General features: G+C 41.5%; 1 long non-coding RNA gene across 1 annotated transcript; it reads right to left on the bottom strand.

Annotated features, from left to right (window-relative positions):
• Positions 1-2,380: 2,380 nt before the first annotated feature.
• LOC131202399 (uncharacterized) lies at positions 2,381-13,650 on the bottom strand. Its single transcript, XR_009156142.1, has 3 exons — positions 13,464-13,650; positions 11,650-12,166; positions 2,381-2,898 (listed from the first exon to the last, which is right to left on the bottom strand). It is a non-coding gene; the product is annotated as an uncharacterized LOC131202399 (long non-coding RNA).
• Between the last annotated feature and the right edge of the window lie 5,600 nt (positions 13,651-19,250).

The raw sequence follows: 19,250 nt of genomic DNA, 5'->3' as shown, positions 1-19,250 counted from the left end.
TGCTAGAATAATATTTATTGTGTTTTTTTTACTATTGCCTTTTCTTACTTAAAATGATGATTTTAATTTATTGCAAATGTACTACTTTGTACTTAGCCACTTTATGACATTAAGTAGATGTAACAAATAATTTTTTTACATTCTTATTTACGTTGGTGCTAGGACCTATATATTAGACCTGTGCTATGCTATAATTTAAATTAAAGGCAAAACATGCTTCAGAGCTCACAAGTTTAACATCCATGCCTTTTTTCCAGGATTACACAGCTGTCCTCTATTCTATAACATAATTTGGTGAAAAAAGACTTTTGATTTAAGAAGATGCAGGCAGATGTTATGTTCTCACTCATGCACATTCAAAGCAATATTTTTGCTTTGGAATGTAAAGTATAGTAGAGTGTATAAAGTTGATCATATGCACTATTATACTAGTACACAAAGTTTTGGCACTAGAATGGAACAGCCTCAAATATGAAAATGATTTATTTATTATATATCCTGACACTATCTCATAACTCTAAGTAATATTCAAAATATGAAAAAATATTTAAAACGATCATGAAACACACAAAGTAACCAAACATACAATAAAAGATGATGAAGCAAGTGGAATGTAATTATATAGGACTATTTTTGTCAATAGGAAATTACATTCACTCCCTTATCTTTTCTCACAATAGGCATGCAAAACAAGAGATAAACAATGAAAAAAATTGTGAATTAGAAGATTATTTTTATCATTATTTAGATAGATTTTTACTGTATAATTTCATCAGTGAAAATAAAGCAGTGGTAACAATACAAGCATCAAGTTAAGAATATAATTATTTTAGCAATTCAAAAGTCTGTTTCTCTTCAGTAAATGACATTACAGTGCCCAATTATACTGAAGTTTTACTTCTAGCCACAATGGAAATAATACTCAGAAATGCATTTGATAACATTCACAGTCTAGCACATATGTTGCATTAATGTCTTTGGAAAACATTTTTCAAATTCACTGATGATTCAAACAAAGCAAAGATGCTTTGCCAGATCTGATAAACATATCAAATGGATATAGTCTAAAAGCATTACTGATCACTTTCCAAGGTGCAATTGCTCTAATACAAAAATATACATGTACTACATGTATTTGGGATTCTTTTTTAGCCTTTTTTGTGCCTTGTATCTGGTAAATAAGATGTATTAAATATATTCCATTACCAATTCACACTTAATCTTCTGAAATTGGGCGTTGTTGTCACTGGAACTACAAACAAATTGACTGAATCCCGCCATTCATTCTGAATAGGAATGTGGTTATGGAGGATAATCTTCAACTTTATGGATACTTGGGAGAATATTTTTGCTTATATGATGAAGGGTTTAATAATTGGAATTTTAATAATGTAAAAGATATTTCTTAAGTGTGATATATGGAATATTCTGGAAGATAGCTGCAGAAGGTTGTTTGTTTTTTCTTTTATCTTGCTTGACATTCTGAAAAAGAACTCCTATTTTCAAAGACCTTCCTATATACAATGCATCACCTGATTTTCGTGCTATAAAAATACAAAGATGAACTGTAACAAAATATTGCAGGTAAGAGAATAGAAATAAGAGAATAAGAGAAATAAGTCTCATTCTGGTGGTCACTACAATGTTGCCTGGAGATATCAGTCTGCCTGATTCAGTCAATCTTTATCAGGTGTAGGAGAAGAGCAGGAGGAGCTGAGGGGTGTAGTTAAATGCATCATCAATTTAGAGTCATAGCATTCCCACAAGTGTTCCAAGTCTAACCCATCCTGAATTATGTTGGCCCTTATCCGGTGCCAATTTTGTGTTGAAGTTTAATTGATCAGATTCTTATATATAGGCCTAAAAAAGTCTTCTATGTTGTAAACTTACTTCCCTGTGCCTGACACAACTGAAACCAGTCAATGCGCTTATAGATTTCTGTCCAGATATCCAGCCCTACCATACTTTAAAAAAAAAAATCGGGAAATTGGCATACTAGCAAACTGGAAAAACAAAATGCCCTCAATAATAAGATAGTATTACATGCCCACTGAGCATGTAAACTTTTCATTTTTTTCATTAATTGTTTTTGGAATACTTCTGCAAATCCGAAATTTGCCTCCTTTTTTGTATTGCATTGCTTTAGAGATGTATGTATTTATATATTGTAAATAGATATAGACCGCAAATTAAGAGACTGATGGTACAAATCACTTAAGAATCAGTGAACTTAATTTGGCAAGGAAGGCAAAACATTAAATACATCTAATTTATTTCAGTGGAATGTGCACAGGTTACTGAGTCCATCATTCATATAATTATTAGGTTTAGTTAAATTTCTTTTTAGAAGGGATTTTAACATATGTACTTCAAAGGCACTATTATTTGTCATGAAAGGGAATTTTTAAAAACATATTCTCTTAGAATCCACATTAAACAGCAGTGCAAGTTTATTGAATCATTTGTGATACAATATTAAAATGTTGTTTAGAAGAATTTTAACATTCTTGATTTAGGCTATAATCATATCTTTATCAAATAGTAAATCAATATAAATGCATTAACTAGTTTGTATATAAAACAAACTTTTGGTGGGAAGGTAACAGCGTTCCATGCGTCTTTGGCGTTGAGTCATGCCGGCCACATGACCACGGAGATGTCTTCGGACAGTGCTGGCTCTTCGGCTTTGAAACGGAGATGAGCACCACCCCCTAGAGTTGGCAACGACTAGCACATATGTGCGAGGGGAACCTTTACCTTTACCTTTTATGTAAAACAAGTTCATGTATTCAAGATGTTACTGCATTCTGATTAATTTGCAACATGTCTAAAGATCACAATCTGGATGGAAATGTTGAGTCAGATCTCCAAGATAGTGTCCCCAGTCCATTAAATCCCCTAAAAGACAAAATAGTGGAGAACCTTATTACATTTAACTATTACCTCCAAGCTGACTTATTTATTTAGTGTATGCCATCTACAGACAAAATACACTGATATACATATATACAAATCACTGATGTACAAATCCAAGTTAAGAGATTGACTTACATTACAGAGGATAAAATCAAAATAACTTCAACAGAACAAAACCGTGGTTATGAGTGTCAGGTTCTGCAACTGGATAGTAAAAGCTCCCAAGCGTATTTAAAGTTTTGGGGAAACTTGGCTCAACAACAGTGTGTGGAAAGGATCTCGGAGTACTAATGATGTTAAACTTGAGTGAGCAATATAATGTAAACAGCTAAAAAGGTCAGTGCAATCTTTTGCTTTATTCAAAGAAGCACAGTGTCCAGACCACAAGATTGTCATAAAGTCACATTGTAGTCTGCACTGGCTAGATCACACATGGAATATTGTAGCCAGCTCTGGTCACAATTCATTAAAAGGAACATGGAGAAGTTAGAGCAAGATCAGAGCTACCAGGATGACAACGAGTTTAGAAACCAAGCAGAAAGAAAACTAAAAAGAGATAGGACAGTAGTCTAAAATATGTAAAAAAAACAAACACCAATTACATTCAAGAAGGAGCAACCTGTTCTATGTAAAAATTGTAAGCAGAGATTTTCTGACAGTTAAGAATTAATAAGCAGTGGGACTTCATTCAGAACAGTGGTGTGTTTCACCTCACTTAATATTTTCAGGCTAAGACAAATGGTCATCTGTCAGCATACAGAGAAGCTTAGTCTAGATGATCCATTAAGATCCCCTCCACTTTATACATCTATTGTTCTGGTCTAGAATCACAGTGTAAATGGGCTCATGCTGATGAAGAGAAAACAGCATTGCTCAGGCTAGACAGAATCATTGTGTAAACAATGAGTCCATACCTTCCAATCATAAGAAAAAGAGGCCAAGGTTCTTTGGCTCAAAAGAGCGAGAAGAAGAGCTTCAGATTCATATTCTGGGGCTAACATGTACAAGGTTTGATTAGTGTCTTTGAACTACTCATCTCCTCGTAGATGGCAATCTCAGAGAGCTTGGACCTGGAGGGAGTAGAGTTTGTTTAATCTGATTAAATGGCCAGAAGGACCCAGAAATGAGTCCTTCACATGATCCAGACCTTTGTAGGGCTTTAAAAAGGATTATCAATACTTTGAAATTAATTCAGAAGCCCACTGAGAAATAATGCTGCTAGTCCTGAAGAAGCGAAATCTCCTGAGGAAAACAGGTAAAATCCATCATCTTCTGAAATACCACATTTTGTATCAGCTGTAATCTCTATATGCATTCTAAGGGCACTTTCAAGTAGAGCACATTACTGCAATACATTGTGGGCACAGTTTCCAGATCTAGGAATGGTTGCAATTGGTCTAGAAATGTAACTGAAAAACCTGTTTTGGCCACAAGTGTAGTTGCTCCTTGGCCAGTAGCTGTGACTCTAGGAAGAGTCCCAAGATGCAGCCAACCTCTGAATAAAATTCCCTTCTGAGTCAAAGATGTTGCTACTCTGGAATTGTTTGGCCCACAGATGCAAAGTCATTCTGTCTTGGACAGATTCAGTTTCAATCTATTATTTTTAATTCAGAGTCTGTGAGTTTCTGGGTCAGCATTAATACAATATCTGCTATTTAGCATGAGACCAAATTAATAGGCCTATACTGATGAATTACCCCTGTACAGTTTCATGTAGACAGTAAAGAAAAATGGGGAAAGTAGAGAGCCCTGCAGCATTCCCAGAGCAGAGATCTTTATATACAGGTAGTTCATTTAGTGGCCATTTGAAATTACCATGGAACTGACTTATGACTGTTTTTCACACTTATGACTATTGCAGCATTCCCATGGTCATGTGATCAAAATTCATACTCTTTTGCAACCTTCTGACAAGTAAAGTCCATGAGAAAGCCAGATTCACTTAACAACCATGTTACTAACTTAACAACTGTGGTGATTCATTTCGCAACTGTCAAAATTTGCTTAATAATTGTCTTACAGAGCAACAGAAATTTTGGGCTTAATTGTGATAGTAAATAAAGGATTACTTGTATAATTCTTATTCCCTACTCTATGAATAGAAATAACCACTTTGGAAATAGGGGGCAAACTAAAAAAACAGCATTAAAAATCTCTGATAAGGGGAAACAAGGAGGGTTGCACTTCTCTACTTCTTATGTCTCCAAAGGTCTCTAAAAAAATATGAGCAATACTTTTTCCATGCTGAATCCTGATTTGAATGCTGGATACCTTGGGTCCAGACAATCTGATTCTTTTAGATCATCTGAAGTTGTAGGACCAACACTTTCTCTACCACCTTCCCCCAAAAAGAAAATTAGAACTTGGTCTAAAGTTGTCCAAAATGGTTGGATCAAGAGGAAAAAGAAAACCACGAGTTTCATAGTGTGACTTCTATCCAGTCCTGGGAAACCATAGAAGGTCCTGTGACCACACCAATGGCTTTTCTCTGAATGTAGAGGCATTTAATATTCCCAGGAGCAGAGCAGGACAAGTATAAGCCAGGGTGTGGCTGAGAAGAAGGATACCGAGTCTGACAGGAAAACATTTCTACTTCAGAAAAAGAATTTGCTGAAATTGTCCAGCTATTGCTTAATTCTCAGCACTCCCAGCCAGTAATGAGGGATGCTGGAAGCTCCTGTTCCTTGCCCAAAAGAGGGTTGCTAACAGCCCAGTCACCCCCTATCATATTCTAAGGGAAAAGACAGCCATATCTTTTAGAACAGGTGGATCTGAGAATTTTATAAAGTGAAGAATGTGGAGTTTTATTCAGAATAAGGATTAATATACAGTTTGTCCTCGATTTACGACAGTAATCGAGCTCAGAATTATGTTCTTAAGTCATTACAATTATTATGTATATTTGACACAAGCATTCTAGTTGTGCCATATATAAAGCAGTACTGCTACAGCTATCAGTCGTTTGTCACTTTCCTCTCCAGAAGACTGATGGATATTTAAAATTGCTAAATGAACTATCTCAATTTGTCATGACTCTTGACATGACCACATTCAATTTTATTTATTTATTTATTTATTTATTTATTTATTTATTTATTTATTCATTCAAATTTATATACCGCCCTATCTCCCGAAGGACTCAGGGCGGTGTACAGGCATTTAAAAGACATATAAATACAATATAAAACAATTAAAAAACTGATTCTAAAAAGCCCGTAAATTTAGAATTAAAATATCAAATAAAACCCAATTTAAAACCAATAATTTAAAATCTAGCTCAGCCCTGCACAATTAAATAAATACGTTTTAAGCCCGCGGCGGAAGGTCCGGAGGTCCGAGAGCTGACGAAGTCCGGGGTAGTTCATTCAGAGGGTGGGGCCCCACAGAAGGCCCTTCCTGGGTGTCGCCAGGCGACATTGCCGCTACCGACGGCACCCTGAGAGACCCTCTCTGTGAGAGCGCACGGTCGGTGAGAGATATTCGGTAGCAGTAGGCGGTCCCGTAAGTAACCCGGCCCAATGCCATGGGCGCTTTAAAGGTGGTCACCAAAACCTTGAAGCGCACCCGAAAGCCACAGGTAGCCAGTGCAGCCTGCGCAGGATGGGTGTTTATACGGGAGCCACGGGGGCTCCATCTATCACCCGCGCAGCCGCATTCTGGACTAACTGCAGCCTCGGATGCCCTTCAAGGGAGCCCCATGTAGAGAGCATTGCAGTAATCCAGGCGAGGCGTCACGAGTGCGTGGTGACCGTGCATAGGGCATCCCGGTCCAGAAAGGCGCAACTGGCGTACCAGGCGAACCTGGTAGAACGCTCTCCTGGAGACGGCCGTCAAATGGTCTTCTAGAGACAGCCGTTCATCCAGGAGGACGCCTAAGTTGCGGACCCTTTCCATCGGGGCCAATGACTCGCCACCGATGGTCAGCCGCGGATTTAGCTGACTGTATCGGGATGCCGGCATCCACAGCCACTCTGTCTTGGAGGGATTGAGCTTGAGCCTATTTCTCCCCATCCAGACCCGTCGGCCTCCAGGCACCGGGACAGCACTTGATAACCGTTGGGGTGGTCCGGTGTAGAAAAGTACAGCTGGGTGTCATCCGCATACAGCTGGTACTTCACACCGAAACCACTGATGATCTCACCCAGCGGCTTCATGTAGATGTTAAACAGAAGGGGCGAGAGGATCGACCCCTGCGGCACCCCACAAGTGAGGCGCCTCGGGGCCGACCTCTGCCCCCCCCGTCAACACCGACTGCGACCGATCGGAGAGATAGGAGGAGAACCACCGATAAACGGTGCCTCCCACTCCCAATCCCTCCAACCGGCGCAATTTTAGGACTTTTTATTTTGCAGCAGTTGTTAAGTGAATGCTATGGTGTCAGGGATTTGTCCCCAGGAAGAGGAGGCGTTTGAGTCAGCAGAGGAAAGCATGGAGCTGTGTGATGGCCCAAATCGGAGCTTGGAGAGTGCTAGCCTAACAGAGCAGCCTCAGCTTGGTCAATTGGATGCGTGATAGGCTGAAACTGAGCATGGCGAGCTGCAGCTGGAGTGAGTTGACCAGCAGGCTTCAGGTAAGGACTGGGAGCAGCTACTGACAGTTAGTGAGGAAGAGGCGAGGGAGTCCACACCTCTTCCCAATCAGAGGTGGAGAAGAGACAGGTGCAATGCTGGTCAGCTAGACCAGGGGTCTGCAGACTTGGCTCTTTTAAGACTTGTGGACTTCAACTCCCAGAGTTCCTCATCCAGCAAAGCTGCAGCTGAAGTCCACAAGTCTTAAAACAGCCAAATTTGCATACCCCTGAGCTAGACCATTTGCAAGGAGGTAGCCTTGTCCCTCATGAAGAGCTGCACCAGTGTTGCCTACTTAATCCCACCCTGAGGACTTGAGTGTTGCTGGAGCAACATGCCCAGTTCTTTGCCTTGTATGCTTGTGCTGTGTATCCTGACCCATTTGACTCATGAATTGTTTTCCTGGACTTCATATAGGCCCTTTGGACTTAGTTTACCTGCTGACTCTTCTTGTGCTGAGCTCAGAATCCAAACCTGTGCAACATGGTGCTTTCTAAGGACCTATATGGGGTGTTGAGTAAACAGCTTTAGAATTCATGTGTGTGTGTGTGTGTAGTAGCACATATGGTCATTAAATAAACACAATGGTTGTTAAGCAAATCTGTTTTATCCAATGGGTGTTTTTGCCAAAAAACAAAAATAAATGCCAGAAACTAACACAAACAGTGGTTATGTGACTGCAGGTCACTGCAAATGGCCGTAAAGATATGCCAGTTGCCAACAGTCATAATGCAATCACTTGACATGGGGAGGGAGTGTGGCCATCAAAATTTTGAAACTCGGTTTTAAGTACATTTGTGGGCGTCTTTCATAATTTCTCAATTTGGAAATTGATATTCTGGAAAATGTTATTACATTTCCTAAAGTAAACAGTTCCGTTTTGATATTTCTAATAAATTATTCAAAATTTTGTGGGCTAAAAATTTTGTAATATCTTATTTTTAGAATAAATACATTTATTCTCAAATAGTTTAGCTTTTAAAAGTGAAGTGCAAGTACTTTCCTCTTCCTACATATAATACTTTTTGCTATATTGAAGGCTCAGTTTTCTATTGTATTTCTATTGGGGAAAACTCTTGTCTGAAATACTGGAACAATTAATGGCAATCAGTGTGGATTTGTGCCAAGCTGGAAAGACTAATGGCATGACTCAGTGAAAGCAGCTCTCTGTGAAGTTGCCACTTCTGGTCTCCTCATCCTACAGTACCAGGTAAATCTAAATAATATTTTTCAAATGATCTCAAAATTATAGCTACTAATGAAAATCTATTGAAAATAATAGTATTCAGAAACTGTATAATGTAGAATTTAACTATGATATTGAAACTTTTGTATAATACTAGCAACTTTTGAAAATGTTATTGAATATATAACAATATATTCTAAACAGTATATAGATTAACGGTTAAATTAGCACTTGCATATAGAACTTTTAAAAAGGTGCAGATTATTATAAACATGGATGTCACATATTTGTATATCATTATGTATACTGGAAATGAATACTCACAATTATGCAAGGCATATTCATACCAAAATAAACAAACAGAATTACATAGGAATGGCAGAGTTTTCTGTACAGGAACCTTTTTGGGAAACATGTATTGTATTAAGTGCCTTGAGGTATAAGAGGACACCAATGTGCAGAAAACAAAACGCAGCCTACCATTACTTGATTAAAAGTTCTATGCTGCAAGGAATGCAATTAGAAGTGAAAGCAAAAAGACCAAACAGCAGTAGCCATTTTTCTTAAGAAAAATATGATTTACTTTGACACAACACATTAGCTGTGCCAATGTTAGAATATAAATCAGTATTGCTATAAGCTCTGAGTCTTTTGTCATTTTCTTCTCCAGAAGATTGATAGACATTTAAAATTGCTAAATGAACTGCAACAATTTAACTATCAAAATTTCTCATGAGTCTTGTTTAGTGAAAATATAAAATGGTATACTACATAAAAGTATTAAAAACAGCTAAGATTTCTAGAAAAGGTAAATATTTTTTGTGAATTGCCCAGGGATTTTCTTTCAGATTTGTTGGCAATGAATTACATCGTTTCCAGAAAATATTATAAATAAAGCATGCATAGTCCTTAATGGAATAGATGCATGATGCTGTGATACTCTTTCAGGAGGACTGAACAACTATATATTTTTAAGAAATAACAACTTAAAATTGTATCTTTGTTCATTCAGTTATTAAAAATATAATCTGGATATTAGAATCAAATTTTCCTGAGAAAAACATGTTCGGCTTCTTAACAATTAGCATCGTATAGAATTAATTATAATCAACTAACTTTGAATTCATGCATCACTTTAAAAAAATTAATTTGTGTTTAATACGGTATTATGCAATCAAATACAAATATAGACCTGTCTTGTCTTCAATGCCACAGAAACAGGCATGAAAAGAGTAAATGAATCTAAGAGGGACAATTGCTTTCTTTATTTAATATTTATTGGAATTTTAGAAATGCTATTCTACTGTCATATTTGCTAATGAATTCTATTTTGATAGTTTCATATTGTAATTATGGCTATATAAATGTAAGTTCATTCCTACAATCTATTTGTTCTTGATCTGAGTATACTTTTTACAGTGTTGACAGCCTGCTTTTAAGGCTGAGTGAAGCCAGATCAAAGAGATCTGGAAGCAAAGAGTTATTTTCCAGTGGAAGATTCAATAATATCTCTATGCGAATATCACGCATCATACAGAGGAAAACCCTGAGAGAAGATGGTGATCTGTAGAGCTTCAATACGCTCATTTCAGGACCAACTCCCTCCTATATGGCTGAGGGATAGAGCCTGTCCCATTCTTTCCATTCCATTCCATTCTTTTTGTTCCTTTTTCCTTTTTGTTTTTAATTAATCAAATATCAATGCTATAGAAGCAGGTCTTCTAGTAGGTTGACATTTCCAAATGTACAAGATGGTATTGCAATCAGGCCACAGGTTGGGAGGAAGGTTGTCTCTTGAAAAGGTAGAAAAATCCTGATAACTTGTTTGTCATTTTTAAATACACATATACACTCTTGTCTCACATTAGCCTGCTTGTAGGATTTTCTGTTTCCATGTTAAATATCTTTGCTGAGTTTGGTTACTGGGGAAGGAAAAAATAGTGATGGGCATGCCCAAAATGTCATTATCTTTCCTTTGTGTTTTCGCTATCGCCATTTTGGGCATACCCATTGACAAACTGGACTTCTCTCACTATATGCATAATGGAAAAGACATTATATGCTACTTTTTCCAGTCATAAAGGGAGAAGAAAATTGGTATGTGTGTAAGGGTTGGGCTGCTGTCCACACAGCAGAGCCCTTTCCCAATGCAAGTGCTGTTTTTATTTTCCCCAGTCTACAACAACCAACCATTGCACAGAAAGTAATATGCATTAACTTTCGTGCAGATAGCAATTGTAGTGGTCTTGCAGCAAGAGGCATGATAAAAAGACCACTCAGGGATAGGAGGGAAACACATCGATGTATGTGTGTGGAAGAGCCCCCATGTTTAAATTTCTGAGGTGTTGAGAACAGCCATGCACTGATGGAGCAAAGTTGTATCATGGGATGACACACAGAGGCAGTCTTACTCTATTTCAACTCCAGATTCAGCCCCCTGATGCATAGAATCTATTCTATATAGTTTCCTCTTCTCGATTTAAGAACTGTATAGTTAATTAGTATGGCCACACTTTTAAAAAGTTACTATTCAGTGGTAATTTCTCAAGATAACAAAGTCAGAGGTGGTTAACTATGTAAAACTGATGTTTGTGTCCAGAAAAAAAAAACTACTAAAAGAGCAAAAAAGTTTTTAAACTAAAAATATTTTTAAAAGGATTTAATACTCATTAAAGGTCTGGCAATTTCTAATTTAATAATTACACATCTCCTTTCATGTTCTCTTTGATCATCCACAAGAAATATGTTTGCAAATTAGCAAATTCACACAACTTTGGTTTTAGGTGAACAGATCACTGTGGAGATAACTAAGACTGCTCCCCCGCCCCCGACTCCAGCAATATAACTAATGATCACAAAACTTGCCCTTCTTTCTTCCAAGAAACCACTTCCAGGAAAATGTTTTCTATGCTTTTAAAATGAAAAACAGATACAGCAAAAATGTCACTGAGAAACAATAGACTGATTGGCACCACGTACTGCTTTTCTCGCCAATTCGCTCGTTCTGTCCGCTGGCTAGAGGCTTAGCTCTTTCTGTTCTCGAGATGAGTTGAACCACTTTCCTGACAAAGCATGGAGAGAATATTACTCAAACTGCACCTAAATAGTCGCGACGTCCGCCACGGTAAGGACCCCCGCCAGGCTTTATCCAGAAAAGACACCAGCTATAAAAACACCAATCGCTGCAGATAGCCATCCCCTGACCTCAGCGGTCCCTTCGAGCAGTACCGGAGGAGCTCGCGAGGGGGCTCTGTGGGCCAGCGCGAGAAGGACGCGACTTCTTCGAAAGCAACTTCTCTGCACTGCCGGGTTTACCGGTCTCACGTATGCAAGTCTAGGCAATCCCGAAGATGCACGGTAGGCAGCCGATCCTTGTAGTCACGTCCGGTAGAAGCAAAAGTGGGAAAGCTGCGAGTTGCAGTGCTGCGCGCTCAGGTACCGAAGGAAGGACGCGGGCGGTATGTTCTGGAGAAGATGGCGTATTTTATTGGTTTGCCTATTTTTCAAATAAAAAATAAATAAATATTTAAATTGACTTAAAATTGGCTTAGGTGGTATTATTTGCTATCCGTAATACTCTGGACATTAATTATAACTGTTAATAAAAAGGAAACAGATGACACAGTCTTGCTTTGAGTGTATTTCTCTTTGGGGGAAATTATTGTCATAGACATTCACGAGACACCTATTTTCTGTCTTTCTCTAAGGGTGGGACAGGATAAAGAAATACAAGAACATTCCATGTCACATCATATTCCTATTTTTAATTAATTTTTGTTAAATTAATGTCTGCACAGTTTTATTTCAATTAAATTGAAATAATTGCTTAATTATGAGGCAGATTCATTGCTTATAAAAAAAGAGTATTTCAATCTCTTTACATGTGCAGTAGATCTCCCTTTTCGGGACCTTACCTGAATTTTTAACTCTTTCACTGAAAGCTATGATTTACTTATCAGTGAATTGATATTGTGTTTTTATGTGAAATGATCTCATGTTTTTTCCATTTAATTGTTGTAGTCAAATATTGGTAGAAAAAAACAAGCAACCAAAAAATAACTTGATTATGCAAAGATATTTTGCTGCTGCAGTCAGAGAAACCAATGTTACTTACATCCCAAATCAAAATGCTCAATCGAAAGAGAAATCTATTTGGATGGATATAGTCTCATGATGAATCATAAAATACCTTATACAGGAATAATAAAAAAATACATTGATAATGTATTAGAAACATAGATACACACACTCTTACGGATCTACAATGCATTAAGTATGTAGTCTCTGCTTCCCATTAACATCAGGCAGGCTTTTTATATAAGTTTACTTTAGACTATAATTTATATTTGAAAATTATGAATGAAATGCATTTACTAAAAAGCAGAATAATATTTTTACCTACAATGTAAAATTAAATACAAGGACAGTAATATGCATTGCTATTCTGATTTTTAAAAGTGAATGAAAGGCAAGCAATAAATTTCTAAATTGTTGTCAAATGTAACAATAAATTTGCTTTTCATTCAGAATAGAGTTAAAAGGGACCTTGGAGGTCTTCTAATCCAATCCCCTGCTCAAGCAGGAGGTCCTATATCATTTCAGATAAGTGGTTGTCCAGTCTTTTCTTAAAAATCTCTAGTACCTACAACTTCTGAAGGCAAATTGTTCCACTGATTAGCAATAGCAATAGCACTTAGACTTATATACCGCTTCACAGTGCTTCACAGCCCTCTCTAAGCGGTTTATAGAGTCAGCATTTTGCCCCCAGCAATCTGGGTCCTCATTTTACCCACCTCAGAAAGACGGAAGGCTGATCTTGAGCCAGTGGGAATCGAACTGCTGAACTGCTGGCAACTGGCAGTCAGAAGAAATAGCCTGCAGTACTGAATTCTAAGCACTGTGCTACCATGGTTAATTGTCCTTACTGCTGGAAAGTTTTTTCTTAATTCCAGGTTGCTTTTCTCCTTGATTAGTTTCCACCCATTGTTTCTTGTCTTGCCTTGTCTTGCCTTCTGGTGCTTTGGAAAATAAGTTGACCTCTTATTGGGTGACAGCTCCTCAAATACTGGAATACTGCTATCATGTCACTCTTAGTCCTTTTCTCTAGACTGGCCATACCCAATTCCTGCAACCGTTTTTCATATGTTTTTGTCTCCAGGTCCTTCATCATCTTAGTTGTTCTTTGCACTTTTTCCAAAGTCTCAACATCTTTTTTGTAATGTGACCAAAACTGGATGCAGTATGCCAGGTATGGTTCTACTAAGGAGGTATAAGCTCAGATGGAGAACAGAAGAAATAGCGTACTCTTTAGAGCGATTTGGATGGTAAGCAAACTGAAGTAAGACAAAAGCTGGAAGGAGGCTGGATACAATAATGTCCTTTATCAGCCTCTCAAAACATTTCATATGTGCAATCGGACTTTTTTTGGCACTGGCAAAATAATATCAGGCTTAGAACACAATGCAACCACTGCCTATTGCAATGAAAGATTGAAAATATCTGTAAGAACACAAGCCAAATTGTCTACACATTCTCTAAGAACACGCCCAGGGATATTATCTGGGCCTGCTGCTTTCCGAATGTTAACATTCCACAAAGTTCTCCGGACAAAGGTAATATCAAAGCTCAGTGTTTGCTTATCAGGATGGGGCACAGCTTTCCTCGTGGGGGTGCTATTTGATGCCTCGAATCTTCCCAAAAAATGTGTTCAGCTCATTTAAAAAGTCTGTGTCACCCTTAACAATATGATAGAGCCACCTTAATGGCCTGGATGCCTTGCCACATACACCTGGTGTTTGTTGGGTCCTGGAAAAAGTTTTGAACTTTTTGACAATGGGCTTGCTTTGCTCTTTTTATGGCACTTTTCAAATTGGCTCTGGCTATCCTAAGTGCCAGCATATTGCCAGATTTAAAAGCCACATTCTGTGCTTTGAACATCTTGCGAACCTCATATGTCATCCATGTTTTTTCATTAACCCACACAACAATGTTTTTAAGGACACAGACATCCTCAATGCACTTTTGAATATATGCAGACACAGTAGTGGCATACTGCTCTACATTTATAGATTGGTTGCCGCTTCTTTAAACATAACCGAATCCTTGCACTCAAAGCAATCTTGTAATGCTTCTGTAGCTCCCTCCGCCCAACCACTCATCTGCTTCACCTTTATAATAATACAGTGGGGAATAGGGAAGTGTTGAAAACATTGCACAGAATGTTAAGAGACTTTTGGTGGACTAAAGTGGCAGCAGGCATCAAGGACTATATGTAGCATCTTGCCACACCTGCAGAAGGGCTAAATCCCACCATCAGAAGCCAGCAAGACTATTACAAGTGCTCCCTGGTCTCCCTGGATTTTATTACTGAGCTACCCCCAGTCTGTGGCTATACATTCATGCTAGTTGTAGTGAATCTTTTTTCCAAGTTGGCTAACTTTATCCCTTCCAAAGGATTGCCCACTGTCAAAGAAACAGCTCAACATTTTTTGGACCACATTTTTTTATTATTTTTTTATTATTTATTTTATTTAATCATATTTATATACCGCCCTATCTCCCGAAGGACTCAGGGCGGTTCACAGGCACTTAAAAAACACATAAATACAATATAAAAACAGTTAAAAACTTATTCTAAAAGCCCGTTAATTAAAATATAAGAATAAAACCCAATTAAAACCATAAATTTAAAATCTAGCTCAGTCCTGCACAATTAAATAAGTATGTTTTAAGCCCGCGGCGGAAGGTCCGAAGGTCCGGAAGCTGACGAAGTCCGGGGGGTAGTTCGTTCCAGAGGGTGGGAGCCCCCACAGAGAAGGCCCTTCCCCTGGGCGTCGCCAGACGACATTGCCTCGCTGACGGCACCCTGAGGAGACCCTCTCTATGAGAGCGCACGGGTCGGTGAGAGGTATTCGGTAGCAGTAGGCGGTCCCGTAAATAACCCGGCCCAATGCCATGGAGCGCTTTAAAGGTGGTCACCAAAACCTTGAAGCGCACCCGGAAGGCCACAGGTAGCCAGTGCAGTCTGCGCAGGATGGGTGTTATGCGGGAGCCACGAGGGGCTCCATCTATCACCCGCGCAGCCGCATTCTGGACTAACTGTAACCTCCGGATGCCCTTCAAGGGGAGCCCCATGTAGAGAGCATTGCAGTAATCCAGGCGAGACGTCACGAGTGTGTGAGTGACCGTGCATAGGGCATCCCGGTCCAGAAAGGGGCGCAACTGGCGTACCAGGCGAACCTGGTAGAACGCTCTCCTGGAGACGGCCGTCAAATGATCTTCTAAAGACAGCCGTTCATCCAGGAGGACACCTAAGTTGCAGACCCTCTCCATCGGGGCCAATGACTCGCCACCGATGGTCAGCCGCGGATTTAGCTGACTGTACCGGGATGCCGGCATCCACAGCCACTCTGTCTTGGCGGGATTGAGCTTGAGCCTGTTTCTCCCCATCCAGACCCGTACGGCCTCCAGACACCGGGACAGCACTTCGATAGCTTCGTTGGGGTGGTCCGGTGTAGAAAAGTACAGCTGGGTGTCATCCGCATACAGCTGGTACTTCACACCGAAACCACTGATGATCTCACCCAGCGGCTTCATGTAGATGTTAAACAGTAGGGGCGAGAGGATCGACCCCTGCGGCACCCCACAAGTGAGGCGCCCGGGCCGACCTCTGCCCCTGTCAACACCGACTGCGACCGGTCAGAGAGATAGGAGGAGAACCACCGATAAACGGTGCCTCCCACTCCCAATCCTCCAACCGGCGCAGCAGGATACCATGGTCGATGGTATCGAAAGCCGCTGAGAGGTCTAATAGGACCAGGGCAGAGGAACAACCCCATCCCTGGCCCTCCAGAGATCATCCACCAACGCGACCAAAGCCGTCTCCGTGCTGTAACCGGGCCGGAAACCGGACTGGAACGGGTCTAGATAGACAGTTTCATCCAGGTGCAAGGGAAACTGATATGCCACCATACTCTCTACAACCTTCGCCGCGAAGCGAAGGTTGGAGACCGGACGATAATTACCTAAAACAGCTGGGTCCAGGGAAGGCTTCTTAAGGAGGGGCCTCACCACCGCCTCTTTCAAGGCGGCCGGGAAGACGCCCTCCACCAAAGAAGCGGTCGTAATCGCCTGGAGCCAGCCTCGTGTCACCTCCTGAGTGGCCAGCACCAGCCAGGAGGGGCACGGGTCCAGTAAACACGTGGTGGCATTCAGCCTACCCAACAACCTGTCCATGTCCTCGGGAGCCACAGGGTCAAACTCATCCCAAACAATATCGCCAAGACCACCCTCGAGCATCTCACCCGCGTCACCGCAATCTTGGTCCAGACCATCCCGAAGCTGAACGATTTTATCGTATAGATAACCGTTAAACTCCTCAGCACGTCCTGCAGCGGGTCATCCCGCTCCCCTGGTGTAGGAGGGAGCGAGTCACCAAACAGGGCGGCTGGGCGGTTATCTGCCGATGCAATGAGGGAGGAGGCGAGCTACGCCTCGCTTCCTCAATGCCACTAGGTAAGTCCTAGTATAGGACTTCACTAGTGTCGATCAGCTTCGAGCGGCTAGACCTCCAGGAACTCTCTAGGCGTCTTCTCCGGCGCTTCATCCTCTCAGCTCCTCGGAGAACCAAGGAGCCGGTTGGGACCCGCGCCGGGTCAGAGGTCGCAAAGGCACGACCGGTCTAAGGCCCCGCCGCTGCCCGTTCCCAGGCCGCAACAAGTTCCTCAGCCGAGCCGTGAGCCAGACCCTCAGGAAATGGCCCAAGCTCCGTCCGGAACCCATCCGGGTCCATCAGGCGCCTGGGACGGAACCAACGTATCGGCTCCGTCTCCCTGCGGTGGTGAATGGCGGTCAGAAAGTCCAGGCGAAGAAGAGAGTGATCTGACCATGACAAAGGTTCAGTGACTATTTCCTTTAAGTCCAGATCTCTCAACCACTGACCAGAGAGAAAAATCAGGTCCAGAGTGCCACCCCCAATGTGAGTAGGGCCATCAACTACTTGGGTCAGGTCCAAGGCCGTCATGGAAGCCGTGAACTCCCGAGCTGCCGTCGATGACGAGCCGGAAGATGGCAAGTTAAAGTCCCCCATGACTAAAAGTCTGGGGGTCTCAACTGCCACCCCAGCCAGCACCTCCAGGAGCTCGGGCAGGGCAGCTGTCACGCAGCAAGGAGCCAGGTACGTGATCAGCAAACCCATCTGACACCTACGACCCCATCTCACAAAGAGGGATTCGCACCCGCAATCTGAGGTACAGTGGTCTCCTCGGCTCTAGACTCTCTCTAATCACAACCGCCACCCCCACCCCTACCCTGGGCCTCGGCTGATGGAATGCACGGAAACCCGCGGGCACATCTCGACAAGGCACGCCTTCAGTGCCCAACCAGGTCTCCGTAATGCCCATAAGGTCCGCGGAACCCCCCTGTATAAGATCACAGACAAGGGGGGCTTTGTTCACCACGGACCGGGCATTGCACAACATCAACCGAAGGCCCAAGCTCTGAGGGTCCTGACCATCCGGGGAACGGGAGAAGTCCAAGGGGTCGGAGCGCGTGATCGCTTTCAGACATCGAGCACGCGCTCCCGGAACTTGGTATGACCCCTCGCTTCCGCCATATCTGCCTCTCCCACTTACCGTGTCGATAGAACCACCCTCACAGATAGGAACACACTCCTCCCCCACAACCTCCGAACCTGATAAAGAAAAACCGCCGCGAGCATGTGCAGGAACTGGCCCCCTACCCGACGGGTTACCCCCATTACCCGCCCTTACCCTCCCACCCCTTAAAAATTCCCTCTCTAAAAAACCCCACAAGCTCTTCTTTTTCGCATGCCACCACAAATTTAAATTTGCATTTATATCCTGCCCTTCTCCGAAGACTCAGGGTGGCTTACAATGTGTTAAGCAATAGTCTTCATCCATTTGTATATTATATACAAAGTCAACTTATTGCCCCCAACAATCTGGGTCCTCATTTTACCTACCTTATAAAGGATGGAAGGCTGAGTCAACCTTGGGCCTGGTGGGGCTTGAACCTGCAGTAATTGCAAGCAGCTGCTGTTAATAACAGACTGTCTTTAGCAGTCTGAGCCACTCAAGGACACATCTTTTACTATAGAGCAAGAGTGTCAAACTCAAGGCCCGGGGGCCGGATCTGGCCCGCGGCGTGCTTTGATCTAGCCTGGGAGGCTGCCCTGGAAACAGCGAAGGACCAGCCCATGGTGCCTCTGCCAGCGAAAATGGAGCTCGCGAAGGCCACAGGCAGCCCTCCCAAGCTCTGTTTTCGCTGGCAGAGGGTTGCAGGAGGCCTTTGCAGCTGAAAATGGAACTCGGAAGCCCGTTTTCACTGGCACAGTGCTCAGGCCACCACCTGCACCCCTGACATGAGCTGGCCATGCCCACCTTGGCCATTTATTTATTTATTTATTTATTAGATTTCTAGACCGCCCTTCTCCTGAAGGACTCAGGGCGGTGTACAGCCTTATTAAAACACATAGGTACACAATAAATTTAAAATACATTTAAAATGAAATATTTAACCGGCCAATTTAAAACTAAAAACGGTCAAACGACCGATATAAA

This window comes from Ahaetulla prasina, chromosome 7 (assembly GCF_028640845.1).
Source record: "Ahaetulla prasina isolate Xishuangbanna chromosome 7, ASM2864084v1, whole genome shotgun sequence".
Lineage (NCBI taxonomy): Eukaryota > Metazoa > Chordata > Lepidosauria > Squamata > Colubridae > Ahaetulla > Ahaetulla prasina.
Note: the sequence above shows the minus strand (reverse complement) of the source record. Positions and strands in the feature narration are given on the sequence as shown.